The 23,352-nt window shown below is 46.4% G+C and overlaps 51 non-coding genes and 1 pseudogene across 51 annotated transcripts; all 52 read right to left on the bottom strand.

Moving 5' to 3' along the window:
* Positions 1–95: 95 nt before the first annotated feature.
* LOC149396519 (5S ribosomal RNA) lies at positions 96–214 on the bottom strand. Its single transcript, XR_016299408.1, has one exon. It is a non-coding gene; the product is annotated as a 5S ribosomal RNA (ribosomal RNA).
* A 333-nt stretch (positions 215–547) lies between these two features.
* LOC149396518 (5S ribosomal RNA) lies at positions 548–666 on the bottom strand. The gene has a single exon (XR_016299407.1). It is a non-coding gene; the product is annotated as a 5S ribosomal RNA (ribosomal RNA).
* Positions 667–1,000: 334 nt separating this feature from the next.
* Positions 1,001–1,119, bottom strand: LOC149396517 (5S ribosomal RNA). Its single transcript, XR_016299405.1, has one exon. It is a non-coding gene; the product is annotated as a 5S ribosomal RNA (ribosomal RNA).
* A 334-nt stretch (positions 1,120–1,453) lies between these two features.
* Positions 1,454–1,572, bottom strand: LOC149396516 (5S ribosomal RNA). Its single transcript, XR_016298567.1, has one exon. It is a non-coding gene; the product is annotated as a 5S ribosomal RNA (ribosomal RNA).
* A 333-nt stretch (positions 1,573–1,905) lies between these two features.
* On the bottom strand, positions 1,906–2,024 carry LOC149396515 (5S ribosomal RNA). Its single transcript, XR_016299404.1, has one exon. It is a non-coding gene; the product is annotated as a 5S ribosomal RNA (ribosomal RNA).
* A 334-nt stretch (positions 2,025–2,358) lies between these two features.
* LOC149396514 (5S ribosomal RNA) lies at positions 2,359–2,477 on the bottom strand. The gene has a single exon (XR_016299402.1). It is a non-coding gene; the product is annotated as a 5S ribosomal RNA (ribosomal RNA).
* A 334-nt stretch (positions 2,478–2,811) lies between these two features.
* On the bottom strand, positions 2,812–2,930 carry LOC149396513 (5S ribosomal RNA). The gene has a single exon (XR_016299401.1). It is a non-coding gene; the product is annotated as a 5S ribosomal RNA (ribosomal RNA).
* A 333-nt stretch (positions 2,931–3,263) lies between these two features.
* LOC149396512 (5S ribosomal RNA) lies at positions 3,264–3,382 on the bottom strand. Its single transcript, XR_016298219.1, has one exon. It is a non-coding gene; the product is annotated as a 5S ribosomal RNA (ribosomal RNA).
* A 334-nt stretch (positions 3,383–3,716) lies between these two features.
* Positions 3,717–3,835, bottom strand: LOC149396511 (5S ribosomal RNA). Its single transcript, XR_016299400.1, has one exon. It is a non-coding gene; the product is annotated as a 5S ribosomal RNA (ribosomal RNA).
* Positions 3,836–4,168: 333 nt separating this feature from the next.
* On the bottom strand, positions 4,169–4,287 carry LOC149396510 (5S ribosomal RNA). The gene has a single exon (XR_016299091.1). It is a non-coding gene; the product is annotated as a 5S ribosomal RNA (ribosomal RNA).
* A 334-nt stretch (positions 4,288–4,621) lies between these two features.
* On the bottom strand, positions 4,622–4,740 carry LOC149396509 (5S ribosomal RNA). The gene has a single exon (XR_016299399.1). It is a non-coding gene; the product is annotated as a 5S ribosomal RNA (ribosomal RNA).
* A 333-nt stretch (positions 4,741–5,073) lies between these two features.
* Positions 5,074–5,192, bottom strand: LOC149396508 (5S ribosomal RNA). Its single transcript, XR_016298867.1, has one exon. It is a non-coding gene; the product is annotated as a 5S ribosomal RNA (ribosomal RNA).
* A 334-nt stretch (positions 5,193–5,526) lies between these two features.
* LOC149396507 (5S ribosomal RNA) lies at positions 5,527–5,645 on the bottom strand. Its single transcript, XR_016298157.1, has one exon. It is a non-coding gene; the product is annotated as a 5S ribosomal RNA (ribosomal RNA).
* Positions 5,646–5,979: 334 nt separating this feature from the next.
* LOC149396506 (5S ribosomal RNA) lies at positions 5,980–6,098 on the bottom strand. Its single transcript, XR_016298588.1, has one exon. It is a non-coding gene; the product is annotated as a 5S ribosomal RNA (ribosomal RNA).
* Positions 6,099–6,431: 333 nt separating this feature from the next.
* Positions 6,432–6,550, bottom strand: LOC149396505 (5S ribosomal RNA). The gene has a single exon (XR_016297775.1). It is a non-coding gene; the product is annotated as a 5S ribosomal RNA (ribosomal RNA).
* A 333-nt stretch (positions 6,551–6,883) lies between these two features.
* On the bottom strand, positions 6,884–7,002 carry LOC149396504 (5S ribosomal RNA). The gene has a single exon (XR_016297897.1). It is a non-coding gene; the product is annotated as a 5S ribosomal RNA (ribosomal RNA).
* Positions 7,003–7,336: 334 nt separating this feature from the next.
* LOC149396503 (5S ribosomal RNA) lies at positions 7,337–7,455 on the bottom strand. The gene has a single exon (XR_016299398.1). It is a non-coding gene; the product is annotated as a 5S ribosomal RNA (ribosomal RNA).
* A 334-nt stretch (positions 7,456–7,789) lies between these two features.
* LOC149396502 (5S ribosomal RNA) lies at positions 7,790–7,908 on the bottom strand. The gene has a single exon (XR_016299397.1). It is a non-coding gene; the product is annotated as a 5S ribosomal RNA (ribosomal RNA).
* Positions 7,909–8,241: 333 nt separating this feature from the next.
* Positions 8,242–8,360, bottom strand: LOC149396501 (5S ribosomal RNA). The gene has a single exon (XR_016299396.1). It is a non-coding gene; the product is annotated as a 5S ribosomal RNA (ribosomal RNA).
* Positions 8,361–8,694: 334 nt separating this feature from the next.
* LOC149396500 (5S ribosomal RNA) lies at positions 8,695–8,813 on the bottom strand. Its single transcript, XR_016299395.1, has one exon. It is a non-coding gene; the product is annotated as a 5S ribosomal RNA (ribosomal RNA).
* Positions 8,814–9,147: 334 nt separating this feature from the next.
* On the bottom strand, positions 9,148–9,266 carry LOC149396499 (5S ribosomal RNA). The gene has a single exon (XR_016297849.1). It is a non-coding gene; the product is annotated as a 5S ribosomal RNA (ribosomal RNA).
* A 333-nt stretch (positions 9,267–9,599) lies between these two features.
* Positions 9,600–9,718, bottom strand: LOC149396498 (5S ribosomal RNA). Its single transcript, XR_016298208.1, has one exon. It is a non-coding gene; the product is annotated as a 5S ribosomal RNA (ribosomal RNA).
* Positions 9,719–10,053: 335 nt separating this feature from the next.
* On the bottom strand, positions 10,054–10,172 carry LOC149396497 (5S ribosomal RNA). The gene has a single exon (XR_016298156.1). It is a non-coding gene; the product is annotated as a 5S ribosomal RNA (ribosomal RNA).
* Positions 10,173–10,506: 334 nt separating this feature from the next.
* LOC149396496 (5S ribosomal RNA) lies at positions 10,507–10,625 on the bottom strand. The gene has a single exon (XR_016298603.1). It is a non-coding gene; the product is annotated as a 5S ribosomal RNA (ribosomal RNA).
* A 334-nt stretch (positions 10,626–10,959) lies between these two features.
* Positions 10,960–11,078, bottom strand: LOC149396495 (5S ribosomal RNA). Its single transcript, XR_016298568.1, has one exon. It is a non-coding gene; the product is annotated as a 5S ribosomal RNA (ribosomal RNA).
* A 333-nt stretch (positions 11,079–11,411) lies between these two features.
* On the bottom strand, positions 11,412–11,530 carry LOC149396494 (5S ribosomal RNA). The gene has a single exon (XR_016299394.1). It is a non-coding gene; the product is annotated as a 5S ribosomal RNA (ribosomal RNA).
* A 334-nt stretch (positions 11,531–11,864) lies between these two features.
* On the bottom strand, positions 11,865–11,983 carry LOC149396493 (5S ribosomal RNA). The gene has a single exon (XR_016297943.1). It is a non-coding gene; the product is annotated as a 5S ribosomal RNA (ribosomal RNA).
* A 333-nt stretch (positions 11,984–12,316) lies between these two features.
* Positions 12,317–12,435, bottom strand: LOC149396492 (5S ribosomal RNA). Its single transcript, XR_016297712.1, has one exon. It is a non-coding gene; the product is annotated as a 5S ribosomal RNA (ribosomal RNA).
* A 334-nt stretch (positions 12,436–12,769) lies between these two features.
* LOC149396491 (5S ribosomal RNA) lies at positions 12,770–12,888 on the bottom strand. Its single transcript, XR_016299393.1, has one exon. It is a non-coding gene; the product is annotated as a 5S ribosomal RNA (ribosomal RNA).
* Positions 12,889–13,222: 334 nt separating this feature from the next.
* LOC149396490 (5S ribosomal RNA) lies at positions 13,223–13,341 on the bottom strand. Its single transcript, XR_016298248.1, has one exon. It is a non-coding gene; the product is annotated as a 5S ribosomal RNA (ribosomal RNA).
* A 330-nt stretch (positions 13,342–13,671) lies between these two features.
* On the bottom strand, positions 13,672–13,790 carry LOC149396489 (5S ribosomal RNA). Its single transcript, XR_016299391.1, has one exon. It is a non-coding gene; the product is annotated as a 5S ribosomal RNA (ribosomal RNA).
* Positions 13,791–14,124: 334 nt separating this feature from the next.
* Positions 14,125–14,243, bottom strand: LOC149396488 (5S ribosomal RNA). Its single transcript, XR_016299390.1, has one exon. It is a non-coding gene; the product is annotated as a 5S ribosomal RNA (ribosomal RNA).
* A 334-nt stretch (positions 14,244–14,577) lies between these two features.
* LOC149396487 (5S ribosomal RNA) lies at positions 14,578–14,696 on the bottom strand. The gene has a single exon (XR_016299389.1). It is a non-coding gene; the product is annotated as a 5S ribosomal RNA (ribosomal RNA).
* Positions 14,697–15,029: 333 nt separating this feature from the next.
* Positions 15,030–15,148, bottom strand: LOC149396486 (5S ribosomal RNA). Its single transcript, XR_016298381.1, has one exon. It is a non-coding gene; the product is annotated as a 5S ribosomal RNA (ribosomal RNA).
* Positions 15,149–15,481: 333 nt separating this feature from the next.
* LOC149396485 (5S ribosomal RNA) lies at positions 15,482–15,600 on the bottom strand. The gene has a single exon (XR_016299388.1). It is a non-coding gene; the product is annotated as a 5S ribosomal RNA (ribosomal RNA).
* Positions 15,601–15,934: 334 nt separating this feature from the next.
* Positions 15,935–16,053, bottom strand: LOC149396484 (5S ribosomal RNA). The gene has a single exon (XR_016299387.1). It is a non-coding gene; the product is annotated as a 5S ribosomal RNA (ribosomal RNA).
* A 333-nt stretch (positions 16,054–16,386) lies between these two features.
* On the bottom strand, positions 16,387–16,505 carry LOC149396483 (5S ribosomal RNA). The gene has a single exon (XR_016299386.1). It is a non-coding gene; the product is annotated as a 5S ribosomal RNA (ribosomal RNA).
* A 334-nt stretch (positions 16,506–16,839) lies between these two features.
* LOC149396482 (5S ribosomal RNA) lies at positions 16,840–16,958 on the bottom strand. The gene has a single exon (XR_016298582.1). It is a non-coding gene; the product is annotated as a 5S ribosomal RNA (ribosomal RNA).
* A 333-nt stretch (positions 16,959–17,291) lies between these two features.
* LOC149396481 (5S ribosomal RNA) lies at positions 17,292–17,410 on the bottom strand. The gene has a single exon (XR_016299385.1). It is a non-coding gene; the product is annotated as a 5S ribosomal RNA (ribosomal RNA).
* Positions 17,411–17,743: 333 nt separating this feature from the next.
* Positions 17,744–17,862, bottom strand: LOC149396480 (5S ribosomal RNA). The gene has a single exon (XR_016299384.1). It is a non-coding gene; the product is annotated as a 5S ribosomal RNA (ribosomal RNA).
* Positions 17,863–18,196: 334 nt separating this feature from the next.
* On the bottom strand, positions 18,197–18,315 carry LOC149396479 (5S ribosomal RNA). The gene has a single exon (XR_016299383.1). It is a non-coding gene; the product is annotated as a 5S ribosomal RNA (ribosomal RNA).
* Positions 18,316–18,648: 333 nt separating this feature from the next.
* Positions 18,649–18,767, bottom strand: LOC149396478 (5S ribosomal RNA). The gene has a single exon (XR_016298380.1). It is a non-coding gene; the product is annotated as a 5S ribosomal RNA (ribosomal RNA).
* A 334-nt stretch (positions 18,768–19,101) lies between these two features.
* LOC149396477 (5S ribosomal RNA) lies at positions 19,102–19,220 on the bottom strand. The gene has a single exon (XR_016299382.1). It is a non-coding gene; the product is annotated as a 5S ribosomal RNA (ribosomal RNA).
* Positions 19,221–19,550: 330 nt separating this feature from the next.
* On the bottom strand, positions 19,551–19,669 carry LOC149396476 (5S ribosomal RNA). Its single transcript, XR_016297951.1, has one exon. It is a non-coding gene; the product is annotated as a 5S ribosomal RNA (ribosomal RNA).
* Positions 19,670–20,003: 334 nt separating this feature from the next.
* On the bottom strand, positions 20,004–20,122 carry LOC149396475 (5S ribosomal RNA). The gene has a single exon (XR_016299380.1). It is a non-coding gene; the product is annotated as a 5S ribosomal RNA (ribosomal RNA).
* A 330-nt stretch (positions 20,123–20,452) lies between these two features.
* Positions 20,453–20,571, bottom strand: LOC149396474 (5S ribosomal RNA). Its single transcript, XR_016297949.1, has one exon. It is a non-coding gene; the product is annotated as a 5S ribosomal RNA (ribosomal RNA).
* A 334-nt stretch (positions 20,572–20,905) lies between these two features.
* On the bottom strand, positions 20,906–21,024 carry LOC149396473 (5S ribosomal RNA). Its single transcript, XR_016298372.1, has one exon. It is a non-coding gene; the product is annotated as a 5S ribosomal RNA (ribosomal RNA).
* A 333-nt stretch (positions 21,025–21,357) lies between these two features.
* Positions 21,358–21,476, bottom strand: LOC149396472 (5S ribosomal RNA). Its single transcript, XR_016298379.1, has one exon. It is a non-coding gene; the product is annotated as a 5S ribosomal RNA (ribosomal RNA).
* A 334-nt stretch (positions 21,477–21,810) lies between these two features.
* LOC149396471 (5S ribosomal RNA) lies at positions 21,811–21,927 on the bottom strand (annotated as a pseudogene).
* Positions 21,928–22,257: 330 nt separating this feature from the next.
* On the bottom strand, positions 22,258–22,376 carry LOC149396470 (5S ribosomal RNA). Its single transcript, XR_016299379.1, has one exon. It is a non-coding gene; the product is annotated as a 5S ribosomal RNA (ribosomal RNA).
* A 334-nt stretch (positions 22,377–22,710) lies between these two features.
* Positions 22,711–22,829, bottom strand: LOC149396469 (5S ribosomal RNA). The gene has a single exon (XR_016299378.1). It is a non-coding gene; the product is annotated as a 5S ribosomal RNA (ribosomal RNA).
* A 334-nt stretch (positions 22,830–23,163) lies between these two features.
* On the bottom strand, positions 23,164–23,282 carry LOC149396468 (5S ribosomal RNA). The gene has a single exon (XR_016298487.1). It is a non-coding gene; the product is annotated as a 5S ribosomal RNA (ribosomal RNA).
* Positions 23,283–23,352: the final 70 nt, after the last annotated feature.

Below are 23,352 nucleotides of genomic sequence, written 5' to 3'. Positions count from 1 at the left end.
TGTAAGCGTAAACGGGCATTTGAACAAGACTCGGAGCGATTTTTGGTGAAATTCCATCGTTTCGGCCTCCGAAAAAAATAATTCGCAAAAAAAGAGGGATGCAACACGAGGACTTCCCAGGAGGTCACCCATCCTAGTACTACTCTCGCCCAAGCACGCTTAACTTCGGAGTTCTGATGGGATCCGGTGCATTAGTGCTGGTATGATCGCATCCGCAAGCATTAGCGCGCATTATCTATATAAGAATCAACGCCGCGACTCCCAAAAGCCATAACTACGTCTTCGGTGCACCAAAAATCACATAAAATATATGAATTCCTAATAACTTTTCGCGATCTTTGCGTTGGGACGGTTTCGGAAGAGTGATCGGCGAAATTCCGACAACGTGAACGGGGAAGGGTAAAATCGTAAATTTAGCCCTCGGTCCGGAATTTCGACTTTCACCGGTGAATTGTAAGCGTAAACGAGCATTTGAACAAGGCTCGGAGTGATTTTTGGTGAAATTCCATCGTTTCGGCCTCCGAAAAAAATAATTCGCAAAAAAAGAGGGATGCAACACGAGGACTTCCCAGGAGGTCACCCATCCTAGTACTACTCTCGCCCAAGCACGCTTAACTTCGGAGTTCTGATGGGATCCGGTGCATTAGTGCTGGTATGATCGCATCCGCAAGCATTAGCGCGCATTATCTATATAAGAATCAACGCCGCGACTCCCAAAAGCCATAACTACGTCTCCGGTGCACCAAAAATCACATAAAATATATGAATTCCTAATAACTTTTCGCGATCTTCGCGTTGGGACGGTTTCGGAAGAGTGATCGGCGAAATTCCGACAAGGTGAACGAGGGAAGGGTAAAATCGTAAATTTCGCCCTCGGTCCGGAATTTCGACTTTCACCGGTGAATTGTAAGCGTAAACGGGCATTTGAACAAGACTCGGAGCGATTTTTGGTGAAATTCCATCGTTTCGGGCTCCGAAAAAAATAATTCGCAAAAAAAGAGGGATGCAACACGAGGACTTCCCAGGAGGTCACCCATCCTAGTACTACTCTCGCCCAAGCACGCTTAACTTCGGAGTTCTGATGGGATCCGGTGCATTAGTGCTGGTATGATCGCATCCGCAAGCATTAGCGCGCATTATCTATATAAGAATCAACGCCGCGACTCCCAAAAGCCATAACTACGTCTTCGGTGCACCAAAAATCACATAAAATATATGAATTCCTAATAACTTTTCGCGATCTTCGCGTTGGGACGGTTTCGGAAGAGTGATCCGCGAAATTCCGACAAGGTGAACGGGGGAAGGGTAAAATCATAAATTTTACCCTCGGTCCGGAATTTCGACTTTCACCGGTGAATTGTAAGCGTAAACGGGCATTTGAACAAGACTCGGAGCGATTTTTGGTGAAATTCCATCGTTTCGGGCTCCGAAAAAAATAATTCGCAAAAAAAGAGGGATGCAACACGAGGACTTCCCAGGAGGTCACCCATCCTAGTACTACTCTCGCCCAAGCACGCATAACTTCGGAGTTCTGATGGGATCCGGTGCATTAGTGCTGGTATGATTGCATCCGCAAGCATTAGCGCGCATTATCTATATAAGAATCAACGCCGCGACTCCCAAAAGCCATAACTACGTCTTCGGTGCACCAAAAATCACATAAAATATATGAATTCCTAATAACTTTTCGCGATCTTCGCGTTGGGACGGTTTCGGAAGAGTGATCGGCGAAATTCCGACAACGTGAACGGGGAAGGGTAAAATCATAAATTTCGCCCTCGGTCCGGAATTTCGACTTTCACCGGTAAATTGTAAGCGTAAACGAGCATTTGAACAAGGCTCGGAGCGATTTTTGGTGAAATTCCATCGTTTCGGCCTCCGAAAAAAATAATTCGCAAAAAAAGAGGGATGCAACACGAGGACTTCCCAGGAGGTCACCCATCCTAGTACTACTCTCGCCCAAGCACGCTTAACTTCGGAGTTCTGATGGGATCCGGTGCATTAGTGCTGGTATGATCGCATCCGCAAGCATTAGCGCGCATTATCTATATAAGAATCAACGCCGCGACTCCCAAAAGCCATAACTACGTCTTCGGTGCACCAAAAATCACATAAAATATATGAATTCCTAATAACTTTTCGCGATCTTCGCGTTGGGACGGTTTCGGAAGAGTGATCCGCGAAATTCCGACAAGGGGAACGGGGGAAGGGTAAAATCGTAAATTTCACCCTCGGTCCGGAATTTCGACTTTCACCGGTGAATTGTAAGCGTAAACGGGCATTTGAACAAGACTCGGAGCGATTTTTGGTGAAATTCCATCGTTTCGGCCTCCGAAAAAAATAATTCGCAAAAAAAGAGGGATGCAACACGAGGACTTCCCAGGAGGTCACCCATCCTAGTACTACTCTCGCCCAAGCACGCTTAACTTCGGAGTTCTGATGGGATCCGGTGCATTAGTGCTGGTATGATCGCATCCGCAAGCATTAGCGCGCATTATCTATATAAGAATCAACGCCGCGACTCCCAAAAGCCATAACTACGTCCTCGGTGCACCAAAAATCACATAAAATATATGAATTCCTAATAACTTTTCGTGATCTTCGCGTTGGGACGGTTTCGGAAGAGTGATCGGCGAAATTCCGACAAGGTGAACGGGGGAAGGGTAAAATCGTAAATTTAGCCCTCGGTCCGGAATTTCGACTTTCACCGGTGAATTGTATGCGTAAACGCGCATTTGAACAAGGCTCGGAGCGATTTTTGGTGAAATTCCATCGTTTCGGCCTCCGAAAAAAATAATTCGCAAAAAAAGAGGGATGCAACACGAGGACTTCCCAGGAGGTCACCCATCCTAGTACTACTCTCGCCCAAGCACGCTTAACTTCGGAGTTCTGATGGGATCCGGTGCATTAGTGCTGGTATGATCGCATCCGCAAGCATTAGCGCGCATTATCTATATAAGAATCAACGCCGCGACTCCCAAAAGCCATAACTACGTCTTCGGTGCACCAAAAATCACATAAAATATATGAATTCCTAATAACTTTTCGCGATCTTCGCGTTGGGACGGTTTCGGAAGAGTGATCGGCGAAATTCCGACAACGTGAACGGGGAAGGGTAAAATCGTAAATTTCGCCCTCGGTCCGGAATTTCGACTTTCACCGGTGAATTGTAAGCGTAAACGAGCATTTGAACAAGGCTCGGAGCGATTTTTGGTGAAATTCCATCGTTTCGGGCTCCGAAAAAAAAAATTCGCAAAAAAAGAGGGATGCAACACGAGGACTTCCCAGGAGGTCACCCATCCTAGTACTACTCTCGCCCAAGCACGCTTAACTTCGGAGTTCTGATGGGATCCGGTGCATTAGTGCTGGTATGAACGCATCCGCAAGCATTAGCGCGCATTATCTATATAAGAATCAACGCCGCGACTCCCAAAAGCCATAACTACGTCCTCGGTGCACCAAAAATCACATAAAATATATGAATTCCTAATAACTTTTCGTGATCTTCGCGTTGGGACGGTTTCGGAAGAGTGATCGGCGAAATTCCGACAAGGTGAACGGGGGAAGGGTAAAATCGTAAATTTCGCCCTCGGTCCGGAATTTCGACTTTCACCGGTGAATTGTATGCGTAAACGCGCATTTGAACAAGGCTCGGAGCGATTTTTGGTGAAATTCCATCGTTTCGGCCTCCGAAAAAAATAATTCGCAAAAAAAGAGGGATGCAACACGAGGACTTCCCAGGAGGTCACCCATCCTAGTACTACTCTCGCCCAAGCACGCTTAACTTCGGAGTTCTGATGGGATCCGGTGCATTAGTGCTGGTATGATCGCATCCGCAAGCATTAGCGCGCATTATCTATATAAGAATCAACGACGCGACTCCCAAAAGCCATAACTACGTCTTCGGCGCACCAAAAATCACATAAAATATATGAATTCCTAATAACTTTTCGCGATCTTCGCGTTGGGACAGTTTCGGAAGAGTGATCGGCGAAATTCCGACAACGTGAACGGGGAAGGGTAAAATCGTAAATTTCGCCCTCGGTCCGGAATTTCGACTTTCACCGGTGAATTGTAAGCGTTAACGAGCATTTGAACAAGGCTCGGAGCGATTTTTGGTGAAATTCCATCGTTTCGGCCTCCGAAAAAAATAATTCGCAAAAAAAGAGGGATGCAACACGAGGACTTCCCAGGAGGTCACCCATCCTAGTACTACTCTCGCCCAAGCACGCTTAACTTCGGAGTTTTGATGGGATCCGGTGCATTAGTGCTGGTATGATCTCATCCGCAAGCATTAGCGCGCATTATCTATATAAGAATCAACGCCGCGACTCCCAAAAGCCATAACTACGTCTCCGGTGCACCAAAAATCACATAAAATATATGAATTCCTAATAACTTTTCGCGATCTTCGCGTTGGGACGGTTTCGGAAGAGTGATCGGCGAAATTCCGACAAGGTGAACGAGGGAAGGGTAAAATCGTAAATTTCGCTCTCGGTCCGGAATTTCGACTTTCACCGGTGAATTGTAAGCGTAAACGGGCATTTGAACAAGACTCGGAGCGATTTTTGGTGAAATTCCACCGTTTCGACCTCCGAAAAAAATAATTCGCAAAAAAAGAGGGATGCAACACGAGGACTTCCCAGGAGGTCACCCATCCTAGTACTACTCTCGCCCAAGCACGCTTAACTTCGGAGTTCTGATGGGATCCGGTGCATTAGTGCTGGTATGATCGCATCCGCAAGCATTAGCGCGCATTATCTATATAAAAATCAACGCCGCGACTCCCAAAAGCCATAACTACGTCTTCGGTGCACCAAAAATCACATAAAATATATGAATTCCTAATAACTTTTCGCGATCTTCGCGTTGGGACGGTTTCGGAAGAGTGATCGGCGAAATTCCGACAAGGTGAACGGGGGAAGGGTAAAATCGTAAATTTCTCCCTCGGTCGGAATTTCGACTTTCACCGGTGAATTGTAAGCGTAAACGGGCATATGAACAAGACTCGGAGCGATTTTTGGTGAAATTCCATCGTTTCGGCCTCCGAAAAAAATAATTCGCAAAAAAAGAGGGATGCAACACGAGGACTTCCCAGGAGGTCACCCATCCTAGTACTACTCTCGCCCAAGAACGCTTAACTTCGGAATTCTGATGGGATCCGGTGCATTAGTGCTGGTATGATCGCATCCGCAAGCATTAGCGCGCATTATCTATATAAGAATCAACGCCGCGACTCCCAAAAGCCATAACTACGTCTTCGGTGCACCAAAAATCACATAAAATATATGAATTCCTAATAACTTTTCGCAATCTTCGCGTTGGGACGGTTTCGGAAGAGTGATCGGCGAAATTCCGACAAGGTGAACGAGGGAAGGGTAAAATCGTAAATTTTGCCCTCAGTCCGGAATTTCGACTTTCACCGGTGAATTGTAAGCGTAAACGGGCATTTGAACAAAACTCGGAGCGATTTTTGGTGAAATTCCATCGTTTCGGCCTCCGAAAAAAATAATTCGCAAAAAAAGAGGGATGCAACACGAGGACTTCCCAGGAGGTCACCCATCCTAGTACTACTCTCGCCCAAGCACGCTTAACTTCGGAGTTCTGATGGGATCCGATGCATTAGTGCTGGTATGATCGCATCCGCAAGCATTAGCGCGCATTATCTATATAAGAATCAACGCCGCGACTCCCAAAAGCCATAACTACGTCTTCGGTGCACCAAAAATCACATAAAATATATGAATTCCTAATAACTTTTCGCGATCTTCGCGTTGGGACGGTTTCGAAGGAGTGATCGGCGAAATTCCGACAAGGTGAACGGGGGAAGGGTAAAATCGTAAATTTCACCTTCGGTCCGGAATTTCGACTTTCACCGGTGAATTGTAAGCGTAAACGGGCATTTGAACAAGACTCGGAGCGATTTTTGGTGAAATTCCATCGTTTCGGCCTCCGAAAAAAATAATTCGCAAAAAAAGAGGGATGCAACACGAGGACTTCCCAGGAGTTCACCCATCCTAGTACTACTCTCGCCCAAGCACGCTTAACTTCGGAGTTCTGATGGGATCCGGTGCATTAGTGCTGGTATGATCGCATCCGCAAGCATTAGCGCGCATTATCTATATAAGAATCAACGCCGCGACTCCCAAAAGCCATAACTACGTTTTCGGTGCACCAAAAATCACATAAAATATATGAATTCCTAATAACTTTTCGCGATCTTCGCGTTGGGACGGTTTCGGAAGAGTGATCCGCGAAATTCCGAAAAGGTGAACGGGGGAAGGGTAAAATCGTAAATTTCACCCTCGGTCCGGAATTTCGACTTTCACCGGTGAATTGTAAGCGTAAACGGGCATTTGAACAAGACTCGGAGCGATTTTTGGTGAAATTCCATCGTTTCGGCCTCCGAAAAAAATAATTCAAAAAAAAGAGGGATGCAACACGAGGACTTCCCAGGAGGTCACCCATCCTAGTACTACTCTCGCCCAAGCACGCTTGACTTCGGAGTTCTGATGGGATCCGGTGCATTAGTGCTGGTATGATCGCATCCGCAAGCATTAGCGCGCATTATCTATATAAGAATCAACGCCGCGACTCCCAAAAGCCATAACTACGTTTTCGGTGCACCAAAAATCACATAAAATATATGAATTCCTAATAACTTTTCGCAATCTTCGCGTTGGGACGGTTTCGGAAGAGTGATCGGCGAAATTCCGACAAGGTAAACGGGGGAAGGGTAAAATCGTAAATTTTGCCCTCGGTCCGGAATTTCGACTTTCACCGGTGAATTGTAAGCGTAAACGGGCATTTGAACAAGACTCGGAGCGATTTTTGGTGAAATTCCATCGTTTCGGCCTCCGAAAAAAATAATTCTCAAAAAAGAGGGATGCAACACGAGGACTTCCCAGGAGGTCACCCATCCTAGTACTACTCTCGCCCCTGCACGCTTAACTTCGGAGTTCTGATGGGATCCGGTGCATTAGTGCTGGTATGATCGCATCCGCAAGCATTAACGCGCATTATCTATATAAGAATCAACGCCGCGACTCCCAAAAGCCATAACTACGTCTTCGGTGCACCAAAAATCACATAAAATATATGAATTCCTAATAACTTTTCGCGATCTTCGCGTTGGGACGGTTTCGGAAGAGTGATCGGCGAAATTCCGACAAGGTGAACGAGGGAAGGGTAAAATCGTAAATTTCGCCCTCGGTCCAGAATTTCGACTTTCACCGGTGAATTGTAAGCGTAAACGGGCATTTGAACAAGACTCGGAGCGATTTTTGGTGAAATTCCATCGTTTCGGGCTCCGAAAAAAATAATTCGCAAAAAAAGAGGGATGCAACACGAGGACTTCCCAGGAGGTCACCCATCCTAGTACTACTCTCGCCCAAGCACGCTTAACTTCGGAGTTCTGATGGGATCCGGTGCATTAGTGCTGGTATGATCGCATCCGCAAGCATTAGCGCGCATTATCTATATAAGAATCAACGCCGCGACTCCCAAAAGCCATAACTACGTCTTCGGTGCACCAAAAATCACATAAAATATATGAATTCCTAATAACTTTTCGCGATCTTCGCGTTGGGACGGTTTCGGAAGAGTGATCCGCGAAATTCCGACAAGGTGAACGGGGGAAGGGTAAAATCGTAAATTTCACCCTCGGTCCGGAATTTCGACTTTCACCGGTGAATTGTAAGCGTAAACGGGCATTTGAACAAGACTCGGAGCGATTTTTGGTGAAATTCCATCGTTTCGGCCTCCGAAAAAAATAATTCGCAAAAAAAGAGGGATGCAACACGAGGACTTCCCAGGAGGTCACCCATCCTAGTACTACTCTCGCCCAAGCACGCTTAACTTCGGAGTTCTGATGGGATCCGGTGCATTAGTGCTGGTATGATCGCATCCGCAAGCATTAGCGCGCATTATCTATATAAGAATCAACGCCGCGACTCCCAAAAGTCATAACTACGTCTTCGGTGCACCAAAAATCACATAAAATATATGAATTCCTAATAACTTTTCGCGATCTTCGCGTTGGGACGGTTTCGGAAGAGTGATCGGCGAAATTCCGACAACGTGAACGGGGAAGGGTAAAATCGTAAATTTCGCCCTCGGTCCGGAATTTCGACTTTCACCGGTGAATTGTAAGCGTAAACGAGCATTTGAACAAGGCTCGGAGCGATTTTTGGTGAAATTCCATCGTTTCGGCCTCCGAAAAAAATAATTCGCAAAAAAAGAGGGATGCAACACGAGGACTTCCCAGGAGGTCACCCATCCTAGTACTACTCTCGCCCAAGCACGCTTAACTTCGGAGTTCTGATGGGATCCGGTGCATTAGTGCTGGTATGATCGCATCCGCAAGCATTAGCGCGCATTATCTATATAAGAATCAACGCCGCGACTCCCAAAAGCCATAACTACGTCTTCGGTGCACCAAAAATCACATAAAATATATGAATTCCTAATAACTTTTCGCGATCTTCGCGTTGGGACGGTTTCGGAAGAGTGATCGGCGAAATTCCGACAAGGTGAACGAGGGAAGGGTAAAATCGTAAATTTCGCCCTCGGTCCGGAATTTCGACTTTCACCGGTGAATTGTAAGCGTAAACGGGCATTTGAACAAGACTCGGAGCGATTTTTGGTGAAATTCCACCGTTTCGGCCTCCGAAAAAAATAATTCGCAAAAAAAGAGGGATGCAACACGAGGACTTCCCAGGAGGTCACCCATCCTAGTACTACTCTCGCCCAAGCACGCTTAACTTCGGAGTTCTGATGGGATCCGGTGCATTAGTGCTGGTATGATCGCATCCGCAAGCATTAGCGCGCATTATCTATATAAAAATCAACGCCGCGACTCCCAAAAGCCATAACTACGTCTTCGGTGCACCAAAAATCACATAAAATATATGAATTCCTAATAACTTTTCGCGATCTTCGCGTTGGGACGGTTTCGGAAGAGTGATCGGCGAAATTCCGACAAGGTGAACGAGGGAAGGGTAAAATCGTAAATTTCACCCTCGGTCCGGAATTTCGACTTTCACCGGTGAATTGTAAGCGTAAACGGGCATTTGAACAAGACTCGGAGCGATTTTTGGTGAAATTCCACCGTTTCGGCCTCCGAAAAAAATAATTCGCAAAAAAAGAGGGATGCAACACGAGGACTTCCCAGGAGGTCACCCATACTAGTACTACTCTCGCCCAAGCACGCTTAACTTCGGAGTTCTGATGGGATCCGGTGCATTAGTGCTGGTATGATCGCATCCGCAAGCATTAGCGCGCATTATCTATGTAAAAATCAACGCCGCGACTCCCAAAAGCCATAACTACGTCTTCGGTGCACCAAAAATCACATAAAATATATGAATTCCTAATAACTTTTCGCGATATTCGCGTTGGGACGGTTTCGGAAGAGTGATCGGCGAAATTCCGACAAGGTGAACGGGGGAAGGGTAAAATCGTAAATTTCTCCCTCGGTCGGAATTTCGACTTTCACCGGTGAATTGTAAGCGTAAACGGGCATATGAACAAGACTCGGAGCGATTTTTGGTGAAATTCCATCGTTTCGGCCTCCGAAAAAAATAATTCGCAAAAAAAGAGGGATGCAACACGAGGACTTCCCAGGAGGTCACCCATCCTAGTACTACTCTCGCCCAAGCACGCTTAACTTCGGAATTCTGATGGGATCCGGTGCATTAGTGCTGGTATGATCGCATCCGCAAGCATTAGCGCGCATTATCTATATAAGAATCAACGCCGCGACTCCCAAAAGCCATAACTACGTCTTCGGTGCACCAAAAATCACATAAAATATATGAATTCCTAATAACTTTTCGCAATCTTCGCGTTGGGACGGTTTCGGAAGAGTGATCGGCGAAATTCAGACAAGGTGAACGAGGGAAGGGTAAAATCGTAAATTTTGCCCTCGGTCCGGAATTTCGACTTTCACCGGTGAATTGTAAGCGTAAACGGGCATTTGAACAAAACTCGGAGCGATTTTTGGTGAAATTCCATCGTTTCGGCCTCCGAAAAAAAATAATTCGCAAAAAAAGAGGGATGCAACACGAGGACTTCCCAGGAGGTCACCCATCCTAGTACTACTCTCGCCCAAGCACGCTTAACTTCGGAGTTCTGATGGGATCCGATGCATTAGTGCTGGTATGATCGCATCCGCAAGCATTAGCGCGCATTATCTATATAAGAATCAACGCCGCGACTCCCAAAAGCCATAACTACGTCTTCGGTGCACCAAAAATCACATAAAATATATGAATTCCTAATAACTTTTCGCGATCTTCGCGTTGGGACGGTTTCGGAGGAGTGATCGGCGAAATTCCGACAAGGTGAACGGGGGAAGGGTAAAATCGTAAATTTCACCTTCGGTCCGGAATTTCGACTTTCACCGGTGAATTGTAAGCGTAAACGGGCATTTGAACAAGACTCGGAGCGATTTTTGGTGAAATTCCATCGTTTCGGCCTCCGAAAAAAATAATTCGCAAAAAAAGAGGGATGCAACACGAGGGCTTCCCAGGAGTTCACCCATCCTAGTACTACTCTCGCCCAAGCACGCTTAACTTCGGAGTTCTGATGGGATCCGGTGCATTAGTGCTGGTATGATCGCATCCGCAAGCATTAGCGCGCATTATCTATATAAGAATCAACGCCGCGACTCCCAAAAGCCATAACTACGTTTTCGGTGCACCAAAAATCACATAAAATATATGAATTCCTAATAACTTTTCGCGATCTTCGCGTTGGGACGGTTTCGGAAGAGTGATCCGCGAAATTCCGAAAAGGTGAACGGGGGAAGGGTAAAATCGTAAATTTCACCCTCGGTCCGGAATTTCGACTTTCACCGGTGAATTGTAAGCGTAAACGGGCATTTGAACAAGACTCGGAGCGATTTTTGGTGAAATTCCATCGTTTCGGCCTCCGAAAAAAATAATTCACAAAAAAAGAGGGATGCAACACGAGGACTTCCCAGGAGGTCACCCATCCTAGTACTACTCTCGCCCAAGCACGCTTAACTTCGGAGTTCTGATGGGATCCGGTGCATTAGTGCTCGTATGATCGCATCCGCAAGCATTAGCGCGCATTATCTATATAAGAATCAACGCCGCGACTCCCAAAAGCCATAACTACGTCTTCGGTGCACCAAAAATCACATAAAATATATGAATTCCTAATAACTTTTCGCGATCTTCGCGTTGGGACGGTTTCGGAAGAGTGATCGGCGAAATTCCGACAACGTGAACGGGGAAGGGTAAAATCGTAAATTTCGCCCTCGGTCCGGAATTTCGACTTTCACCGGTGAATTGTAAGCGTAAACGGGCATTTGAACAAGGCTCGGAGCGATTTTTGGTGAAATTCCATCGTTTCGGCCTCCGAAAAAAATAATTCGCAAAAAAAGAGGGATGCAACACGAGGACTTCCCAGGAGGTCACCCATCCTAGTACTACTCTCGCCCAAGCACGCTTAACTTCGGAGTTCTGATGGGATCCGGTGCATTAGTGCTGGTATGATCGCATCCGCAAGCATTAGCGCGCATTATCTATATAAGAATCAACGCCGCGACTCCCAAAAGCCATAACTACGTCTTCGGTGCACCAAAAATCACATAAAATATATGAATTCCTAATAACTTTTCGCGATCTTCGCGTTGGGATGGTTTCGGAAGAGTGATCGGCGAAATTCCGACAAGGTGAACGGGGGAAGGGTAAAATCGTAAATTTCACCCTCGGTCCGGAATTTCGACTTTCACCGGTGAATTGTAAGCGTAAACGGGCATTTGAACAAGACTCGGAGCGATTTTTGGTGAAATTCCACCGTTTCGGCCTCCGAAAAAAATAATTCGCAATAAAAGAGGGATGCAACACGAGGACTTCCCAGGAGGTCACCCATCCTAGTACTACTCTCGCCCAAGCACGCTTAACTTCGGAGTTCTGATGGGATCCGGTGCATTCGTGCTCGTATGATCGCATCCGCAAGCATTAGCGCGCATTATCTATATAAGAATCAACGCCGCGACTCCCAAAAGCCATAACTACGTCTTCGGTGCACCAAAAATCACATAAAATATATGAATTCCTAATAACTTTTCGCGATCTTCGCGTTGGGACGGTTTCGGAAGAGTGATCGGCGAAATTCCGACAACGTGAACGGGGAAGGGTAAAATCGTAAATTTCGCCCTCGGTCCGGAATTTCGACTTTCACCGGTGAATTGTAAGCGTAAACGGGCATTTGAACAAGGCTCGGAGCGATTTTTGGTGAAATTCCATCGTTTCGGCCTCCGAAAAAAATAATTCGCAAAAAAAGAGGGATGCAACACGAGGACTTCCCAGGAGGTCACCCATTCTAGTACTACTCTCGCCCAAGCACGCTTAACTTCGGAGTTCTGATGGGATCCGGTGCATTAGTGCTGGTATGATCGCATCCGCAAGCATTAGCGCGCATTATCTATATAAGAATCAACGCCGCGACTCCCAAAAGCCATAACTACGTCTTCGGTGCACCAAAAATCACATAAAATATATGAATTCCTAATAACTTTTCGCGATCTTCGCGTTGGGATGGTTTCGGAAGAGTGATCGGCGAAATTCCGACAAGGTGAACGGGGGAAGGGTAAAATCGTAAATTTCACCCTCGGTCCGGAATTTCGACTTTCACCGGTGAATTGTAAGCGTAAACGGGCATTTGAACAAGACTCGGAGCGATTTTTGGTGAAATTCCACCGTTTCGGCCTCCGAAAAAAATAATTTGCAAAAAAAGAGGGATGCAACACGAGGACTTCCCAGGAGGTCACCCATCCTAGTACTACTCTCGCCCAAGCACGCTTAACTTCGGAGTTCTGATGGGATCCGGTGCATTAGTGCTGGTATGATCGCATCCGCAAGCATTAGCGCGCATTATCTATATAAGAATCAACGCCGCGACTCTCAAAAGCCATAACTACGTCTTCGGTGCACCAAAAATCACATAAAATATATGAATTCCTAATAACTTTTCGCGATCTTCGCGTTGGGACGGTTTCGGAAGAGTGATCGGCGAAATTCCGACAAGGTGAACGGGGGAAGGGTAAAATCGTAAATTTCACCCTCGGTCCGGAATTTCGACTTTCACCGGTGAATTGTAAGCGTAAACGGGCATTTGAACAAGACTCGGAGCGATTTTTGGTGAAATTCCACCGTTTCGGCCTCCGAAAAAAATAATTCGCAAAAAAAGAGGGATGCAACACGAGGACTTCCCAGGAGGTCACCCATCCTAGTACTACTCTCGCCCAAGCACGCTTAACTTCGGAGTTCTGATGGGATCCGGTGCATTAGTGCTGGTATGATCGCGTCCGCAAGCAGCGCGCATTATCTATATAACAATCAACGCCGCGACTCCCAAAAGCCATAACTACGTCTTCGGTGCACCAAAAATCACATAAAATATATGAATTCTTAATAACTTTTCGCGATCTTCGCGTTGGGACGATTTCGGAAGAGTGATCGGCGAAATTCCGACAAGGTGAACGGGGGAAGGGTAAAATCGTAAATTTCGCCCTCGGTCGGAATTTCGACTTTCACCGGTGAATTGTAAGCGTAAACGGGCATTTGAACAAGACTCGGAGCGATTTTTGGTGAAATTCCATCGTTTCAGCCTCCGAAAAAAATAATTCGCAAAAAAAGAGGGATGCAACACGAGGACTTCCCAGGAGGTCACCCATCCTAGTACTACTCTCGCCCAAGCACGCTTAACTTCGGAGTTCTGATGGGATCCGGTGCATTAGTGCTGGTATGATCGCATCCGCAATCATTAGCGCGCATTATCTATATAAGAATCAACGCCGCGACTCCCGAAAGCCATAACTACGTCTTCGGTGCACCAAAAATCACATAAAATATATGAATTCCTAATAACTTTTCGCGATCTTCGCGTTGGGACGGTTTCGGAAGAGTGATCGGCGAAATTCCGACAAGGTGAACGGGGGAAGGGTAAAATCGTAAATTTCGCCCTCGGTCCGGAATTTCGACTTTCACCGGTGAATTGTAAGCGTAAACGGGCATTTGAACAAGACTCGGAGCGATTTTTGGTGAAATTCCATCGTTTCGGCCTCCGAAAAAAATAATTCGCAAAAAAAGAGGGATGCAACACGAGGACTTCCCAGGAGGTCACCCATCCTAGTACTACTCTCGCCCAAGCACGCTTAACTTCGGAGTTCTGATGGGATCCGGTGCATTAGTGCTGGTATGATCGCATCCGCAATCATTAGCGCGCATTATCTATATAAGAATCAACGCCGCGACTCCCAAAAGCCATAACTACGTCTTCGGTGCACCAAAAATCACATAAAATATATGAATTCCTAATAACTTTTCGCGATCTTCGCGTTGGGACGGTTTCGGAAGAGTGATCGGCGAAATTCCGACAAGGTGAACGGGGGAAGGGTAAAATCGTAAATTTCACCGTCAGTCCGGAATTTCGACTTTCACCGGTGAATTGTAATCGTAAACGGGCATTTGAACAAGACTCGGAGCGATTTTTGGTGAAATTCCACCGTTTCGGCCTCCGAAAAAAATAATTCGCAAAAAAAGAGGGATGCAACACGAGGACTTCCCAGGAGGTCACCCATCCTAGTACTACTCTCGCCCAAGCACGCTTAACTTCGGAGTTCTGATGGGATCCGGTGCATTAGTGCTGGTATGATCGCATCCGCAAGCATTAGCGCGCATTATCTATATAAGAATCAACGCCGCGACTCACAAAAGCCATAACTACGTCTTCGGTGCACCAAAAATCACATAAAATATATGAATTCCTAATAACTTTTCGCAATCTTCGCGTTGGGACGGTTTCGGAAGAGTGATCGGCGAAATTCCGACAAGGTGAACGGGGGAAGGGTAAAATCGTAAATTTCGCCCTCGGTCGGAATTTCGACTTTCACCGGTGAATTGTAAGCGTAAACGGGCATTTGAACAAGACTCGGAGCGATTTTTGGTGAAATTCCATCGTTTCGGCCTCCGAAAAAAATAATTCGCAAAAAAAGAGGGATGCAACACGAGGACTTCCCAGGAGGTCACCCATCCTAGTACTACTCTCGCCCAAGCACGCTTAACTTCGGAGTTCTGATGGGATCCGGTGCATTAGTGCTGCTATGATCGCATCCGCAAGCATTAGCGCGCATTATCTATATAAGAATCAACGCCGCGACTCCCAAAAGCCATAACTACGTCTTCGGTGCACCAAAAATCACATAAAATATATGAATTCCTAATAACTTTTGGCGATCTTCGCGTTGGGACGGTTTCGGAAGAGTGATCGGCGAAATTCCGACAACGTGAACGGGGAAGGGTAAAATCGTAAATTTCGCCCTCGGTCCGGAATTTCGACGTTCACCGGTGAATTGTAAGCGTAAACGGGCATTTGAACAAGGCTCGGAGCGATTTTTGGTGAAATTCCATCGTTTCGGCCTCCGAAAAAAATAATTCGCAAAAAAAGAGGGATGCAACACGAGGACTTCCCAGGAGGTCACCCATCCTAGTACTACTCTCGCCCAAGCACGCTTAACTTCGGAGTTCTGATGGGATCCGGTGCATTAGTGCTGGTATGATCGCATCCGCAAGCATTAGCGCGCATTATCTATATAAGAATCAACGCCGCGACTCCCAGAAGCCATAACTACGTCTTCGGTGCACCAAAAATCACATAAAATATATGAATTCCTAATAACTTTTCGCGATCTTCGCGTTGGGACGGTTTCGGAAGAGTGATCGGCGAAATTCCGACAAGGTGAACGGGGGAAGGGTAAAATCGTAAATTTCACCCTCGGTCCGGAATTTCGACTTTCACCGGTGAATTGTAATCGTAAACGGGCATTTGAACAAGACTCGGAGCGATTTTTGGTGAAATTCCACCGTTTCGGCCTCCGAAAAAAATAATTCGCAAAAAAAGAGGGATGCAACACGAGGACTTCCCAGGAGGTCACCCATCCTAGTACTACTCTCGCCCAAGCACGCTTAACTTCGGAGTTCTGATGGGATCCGGTGCATTAGTGCTGGTATGATCGCATCCGCAAGCATTAGCGCGCATTATCTATATAAGAATCAACGCCGCGACTCACAAAAGCCATAACTACGTCTTCGGTGCACCAAAAATCACATAAAATATATGAATTCCTAATAACTTTTGGCGATCTTCGCGTTGGGACGGTTTCGGAAGAGTGATCGGCGAAATTCCGACAAGGTGAACGGGGAAGGGTAAAATCGTAAATTTCGCCCTCGGTCCGGAATTTCGACGTTCACCGGTGAATTGTAAGCGTAAACGGGCATTTGAACAAGGCTCGGAGCGATTTTTGGTGAAATTCCATCGTTTCGGCCTCCGAAAAAAATAATTCGCAAAAAAAGAGGGATGCAACACGAGGACTTCCCAGGAGGTCACCCATCCTAGTACTACTCTCGCCCAAGCACGCTTAACTTCGGAGTTCTGATGGGATCCGGTGCATTAGTGCTGGTATGATCGCATCCGCAATTATTAGCGCGCATTATCTATATAAGAATCAACGCCGCGACTCCCGAAAGCCATAACTACGTCTTCGGTGCACCAAAAATCACATAAAATATATGAATTCCTAATAACTTTTCGCGATCTTCGCGTTGGGACGGTTTCGGAAGAGTGATCGGCGAAATTCCGACAAGGTGAACGGGGGAAGGGTAAAATCGTAAATTTCACCCTCGGTCCGGAATTTCGACTTTCACCGGTGAATTGTAAGCGTAAACGGGCATTTGAACAAGACTCGGAGCGATTTTTGGTGAAATTCCATCGTTTCGGCCTCCGAAAAAAATAATTCGCAAAAAAAGAGGGATGCAACACGAGGACTTCCCAGGAGGTCACCCATCCTAGTACTACTCTCGCCCAAGCACGCTTAACTTCGGAGTTCTGATGGGATCCGGTGCATTAGTGCTGGTAAGATCGCATTCGCAATCATTAGCGCGCATTATCTATATAAGAATCAACGCCGCGACTCACAAAAGCCATAACTACGTCTTCGGTGCACCAAAAATCACATAAAATATATGAATTCCTAATAACTTTTCGCGATCTTCGCGTTGGGACGGTTTCGGAAGAGTGATCGGCGAAATTCCGACAAGGTGAACGGGGGAAGGGTAAAATCGTAAATTTCGCCCTCGGTCGGAATTTCGACTTTCACCGGTGAATTGTAAGCGTAAACGGGCATTTGAACAAGACTCGGAGCGATTTTTGGTGAAATTCCATCGTTTCGGCCTCCGAAAAAAATAATTCGCAAAAAAAGAGGGATGCAACACGAGGACTTCCCAGGAGGTCACCCATCCTAGTACTACTCTCGCCCAAGCACGCTTAACTTCGGAGTTCTGATGGGATCCGGTGCATTAGTGCTGGTATGATCGCATCCGCAAGCATTAGCGCGCATTATCTATATAAGAATCAACGCCGCGACTCACAAAAGCCATAACTACGTCTTCGGTGCACCAAAAATCACATAAAATATATGAATTCCTAATAACTTTTCGCGATCTTCGCGTTGGGACGGTTTCGGAAGAGTGATCGGCGAAATTCCGACAAGGTGAACGGGGGAAGGGTAAAATCGTAAATTTCGCCCTCGGTCGGAATTTCGACTTTCACCGGTGAATTGTAAGCGTAAACGGGCATTTGAACAAGACTCGGAGCGATTTTTGGTGAAATTCCATCGTTTCGGCCTCCGAAAAAAATAATTCGCAAAAAAAGAGGGATGCAACACGAGGACTTCCCAGGAGGTCACCCATCCTAGTACTACTCTCGCCCAAGCACGCTTAACTTCGGAGTTCTGATGGGATCCGGTGCATTAGTGCTGGTATGATCGCATCCGCAATCATTAGCGCGCATTATCTATATAAGAATCAACGCCGCGACTCCCAAAAGTCATAACTACGTCTTCGGTGCACCAAAAATCACATAAAATATATGAATTCCTAATAACTTTTCGCGATCTTCGCGTTGGGACGGTTTCGGAAGAGTGATCGGCGAAATTCCGACAAGGTGAACGGGGGAAGGGTAAAATCGTAAATTTCACCCTCGGTCCGGAATTTCGACTTTCACCGGTGAATTGTAATCGTAAACGGGCATTTGAACAAGACTCGGAGCGATTTTTGGTGAAATTCCACCGTTTCGGCCTCCGAAAAAAATAATTCGCAAAAAAAGAGGGATGCAACACGAGGACTTCCCAGGAGGTCACCCATCCTAGTACTACTCTCGCCCAAGCACGCTTAACTTCGGAGTTCTGATGGGATCCGGTGCATTAGTGCTGGTATGATCGCATCCGCAAGCATTAGCGCGCATTATCTATATAAGAATCAACGCCGCGACTCACAAAAGCCATAACTACGTCTTCGGTGCACCAAAAATCACATAAAATATATGAATTCCTAATAACTTTTCGCGATCTTCGCGTTTGGACGGTTTCGGAAGAGTGATCGGCGAAATTCCGACAAGGTGAACGGGGGAAGGGTAAAATCGTAAATTTCGCCCTCGTTCGGAATTTCGACTTTCACCGGTGAATTGTAAGCGTAAACGGGCATTTGAACAAGACTCGGAGCGATTTTTGGTGAAATTCCATCGTTTCGGCCTCCGAAAAAAATAATTCGCAAAAAAAGAGGGATGCAACACGAGGACTTCCCAGGAGGTCACCCATCCTAGTACTACTCTCGCCCAAGCACGCTTAACTTCGGAGTTCTGATGGGATCCGGTGCATTAGTGCTGCTATGATCGCATCCGCAAGCATTAGCGCGCATTATCTATATAAGAATCAACGCCGCGACTCCCAAAAGCCATAACTACGTCTTCGGTGCACCAAAAATCACATAAAATATATGAATTCCTAATAACTTTTCGCGATCTTCGCGTTGGGACGGTTTCGGAAGAGTGATCGGCGAAATTCCGACAAGGTGAACGGGGGAAGGGTAAAATCGTAAATTTCACCCTCGGTCCGGAATTTCGACTTTCACCGGTGAATTGTAAGCGTAAACGGGCATTTGAACAAGACTCGGAGCGATTTTTGGTGAAATTCCACCGTTTCGGCCTCCGAAAAAAATAATTCGCAAAAAAAGAGGGATGCAACACGAGGACTTCCCAGGAGGTCACCCATCCTAGTACTACTCTCGCCCAAGCACGCTTAACTTCGGAGTTCTGATGGGATCCGGTGCATTAGTGCTGGTATGATCGCATCCGCAAGCAGCGCGCATTATCTATATAACAATCAACGCCGCGACTCCCAAAAGCCATAACTACGTCTTCGGTGCACCAAAAATCACATAAAATATATGAATTCTTAATAACTTTTCGCGATCTTCGCGTTGGGACGGTTTCGGAAGAGTGATCGGCGAAATTCCGACAAGGTGAACGGGGGAAGGGTAAAATCGTAAATTTCGCCCACGGTCGGAATTTCGACTTTCACCGGTGAATTGTAAGCGTAAACGGGCATTTGAACAAGACTCGGAGCGATTTTTGGTGAAATTCCATCGTTTCAGCCTCCGAAAAAAATAATTCGCAAAAAAAGAGGGTTGCAACACGAGGACTTCCCAGGAGGTCACCCATCCTAGTACTACTCTCGCCCAAGCACGCTTAACTTCGGAGTTCTGATGGGATCCGGTGCATTAGTGCTGGTATGATCGCATCCGCAATCATTAGCGCGCATTATCTATATAAGAATCAACGCCGCGACTCCCGAAAGCCATAACTACGTCTTCGGTGCACCAAAAATCACATAAAATATATGAATTCCTAATAACTTTTCGCGATCTTCGCGTTGGGACGGTTTCGGAAGAGTGATCCGCGAAATTCCGACAAGGTGAACGGGGGAAGGGTAAAATCGTAAATTTCACCCTCGGTCCGGAATTTCGACTTTCACCGGTGAATTGTAAGCGTAAACGGGCATTTGAACAAGACTCGGAGCGATTTTTTGTGAAATTCCACCGTTTCGGCCTCCGAAAAAAATAATTCGCAAAAAAAGAGGGATGCAACACGAGGACTTCCCAGGAGGTCACCCATCCTAGTACTACTCTCGCCCAAGCACGCTTAACTTCGGAGTTCTGATGGGATCCGGTGCATTAGTGCTGGTATGATCGCATCCGCAAGCAGCGCGCATTATCTATATAACAATCAACGCCGCGACTCCCAAAAGCCATAACTACGTCTTCGGTGCACCAAAAATCACATAAAATATATGAATTCTTAATAACTTTTCGCGATCTTCGCGTTGGGACGGTTTCGGAAGAGTGATCGGCGAAATTCCGACAAGGTGAACGGGGGAAGGGTAAAATCGTAAATTTCGCCCTCGGTCGGAATTTCGACTTTCACCGGTGAATTGTAAGCGTAAACGGGCATTTGAACAAGACTCGGAGCGATTTTTGGTGAAATTCCATCGTTTCAGCCTCCGAAAAAAATAATTCGCAAAAAAAGAGGGTTGCAACACGAGGACTTCCCAGGAGGTCACCCATCCTAGTACTACTCTCGCCCAAGCACGCTTAACTTCGGAGTTCTGATGGGATCCGGTGCATTAGTGCTGGTATGATCGCATCCGCAATCATTAGCGCGCATTATCTATATAAGAATCAACGCCGCGACTCCCGAAAGCCATAACTACGTCTTCGGTGCACCAAAAATCACATAAAATATATGAATTCCTAATAACTTTTCGCGATCTTCGCGTTGGGACGGTTTCGGAAGAGTGATCGGCGAAATTCCGACAAGGTGAACGGGGGAAGGGTAAAATCGTAAATTTCACCCTCGGTCCGGAATTTCGACTTTCACCGGTGAATTGTAATCGTAAACGGGCATTTGAACAAGACTCGGAGCGATTTTTGGTGAAATTCCACCGTTTCGGCCTCCGAAAAAAATAATTCGCAAAAAAAGAGGGATGCAACACGAGGACTTCCCAGGAGGTCACCCATCCTAGTACTACTCTCGCTCAAGCACGCTTAACTTCGGAGTTCTGATGGGATCCGGTGCATTAGTGCTGGTATGATCGCATCCGCAAGCATTAGCGCGCATTATCTATATAAGAATCAACGCCGCGACTCACAAAAGCCATAACTACGTCTTCGGTGCACCAAAAATCACATAAAATATATGAATTCCTAATAACTTTTCGCGATCTTCGCGTTGGGAAGGATTCGGAAGAGTGATCGGCGAAATTCCGACAAAGTGAACGGGGGAAGGGTAAAATCGTAAATTTCGCCCTCGGTCGGAATTTCGACATTCACCGGTGAATTGTAAGCGTAAACGGGCATTTGAACAAGACTCGGAGCGATTTTTGGTGAAATTCCATCATTTCGGCCTCCGAAAAAAATAATTCGCAAAACAAGAGGGATGCAACACGAGGACTTCCCAGGAGGTCACCCATCCTAGTACTACTCTCGCCCAAGCACGCTTAACTTCGGAGTTCTGATGGGATCCGGTGCATTAGTGCTGCTATGATCGCATCCGCAAGCATTAGCGCGCATTATCTATATAAGAATCAACGCCGCGACTCCCAAAAGCCATAACTACGTCTTCGGTGCACCAAAAATCACATAAAATATATGAATTCCTAATAACTTTTCGCGATCTTCGCGTTGGGACGGTTTCGGAAGAGTGATCGGCGAAATTCCGACAAGGTGAACGGGGGAAGGGTAAAATCGTAAATTTCACCCTCGGTCCGGAATTTCGACTTTCACCGCTGAATCGTTAGCGTAAACGGGCATTCGAACAAGACTCGGAGCGATTTTTGGTGAAATTCCACCGTTTCGGCCTCCGAAAAAAATAATTCGCAAAAAAAGAGGGATGCAACACGAGGACTTCCCAGGAGGTCACCCATCCTAGCTACTCTCGCCCAAGCACGCTTAACTTCGGAGTTCTGATGGGATCCGCTGCATTAGTGCTGGTATGATCGCATCCGCAAGCAGCGCGCATTATCTATATAAGAATCAACGCCGCGACTCCCAAAAGCCATAACTACGTCTTCGGTGCACCAAAAATCACATAAAATATATGAATTCCTAATAACTTTTCGCGATCTTCGCGTTGGGACGGTTTCGGAAGAGTGATCGGCGAAATTCCGACAAGGTGAACGGGGGAAGGGTAAAATCGTAAATTTCGCCCTCGGTCGGAATTTCGACTTTCACCGGTGAATTGTAAGCGTAAACGGGCATTTGAACAAGACTCGGAGCAATTTTAGGTGAAATTCCATCGTTTCGGCCTCCGAAAAAAATAATTCGCAAAAAAAGAGGGATGCAACACGAGGACTTCCCAGGAGGTCACCCATCCTAGTACTACTCTCGCCCAAGCACGCTTAACTTCGGAGTTCTGATGGGATCCGGTGCATTAGTGCTGGTATGATCGCATCCGCAATCATTAGCGCGCATTATCTATGTAAGAATCAACGCCGCGACTCCCAAAAGCCATAACTACGTCTTCGGTGCACCAAAAATCACATAAAATATATGAATTCCTAATAACTTTTCGCGATCTTCGCGTTGGGACGGTTTCGGAAGAGTGATCGGTGAAATTCCGACAAGGTGAACGGGGGAAGGGTAAAATCGTAAATTTCACCCTCGGTCCGGAATTTCGACTTTCACCGGTGAATTGTAATCGTAAACGGGCATTTGAACAAGACTCGGAGCGATTTTTGGTGAAATTCCATCGTTTCGGCCTCTGAAAAAAATAATTCGCAAAAAAAGAGGGATGCAACACGAGGACTTCCCAGGAGGTCACCCATCCTAGTACTACTCTCGCCCAAGCACGCTTAACTTCGGAGTTCTGATGGGATCCGGTGCATTAGTGCTGGTATGATCGCATCCGCAATCATTAGCGCGCATTATCTATATAAGAATCAACGCCGCGACTCCCAAAAGCCATAACTACGTCTTCGGTGCACCAAAAATCACATAAAATATATGAATTCCTAATAACTTTTCGCGATCTTCGCGTTGGGACGGTTTCGGAAGAGTGATCGGCGAAATTCCGACAAGGTGAACGGGGGAAGGGTAAAATCGTAAATTTCACCCTCGGTCCGGAATTTCGACTTTCACCGGTGAATTGTAATCGTAAACGGGCATTTGAACAAGACTCGGAGCGATTTTTGGTGAAATTCCACCGTTTCGGCCTCCGAAAAAAATAATTCGCAAAAAAAGAGGGATGCAACACGAGGACTTCCCAGGAGGTCACCCATCCTAGTACTACTCTCGCCCAAGCACGCTTAACTTCGGAGTTCTGATGGGATCCGGTGCATTAGTGCTGTTATGATCGCATCCGCAAGCATTAGCGCGCATTATCTATATAAGAATCAACGCCGCGACTCCCAAAAGCCATAACTACGTCTTC

This window comes from Urtica dioica, chromosome 5, assembly GCF_054948205.1.
Source record: "Urtica dioica subsp. dioica isolate 48M chromosome 5, U.dioica_male_clone48M_v1_H2, whole genome shotgun sequence".
Taxonomy (NCBI): domain Eukaryota; kingdom Viridiplantae; phylum Streptophyta; class Magnoliopsida; order Rosales; family Urticaceae; genus Urtica; species Urtica dioica.
Note: the sequence above shows the minus strand (reverse complement) of the source record. Positions and strands in the feature narration are given on the sequence as shown.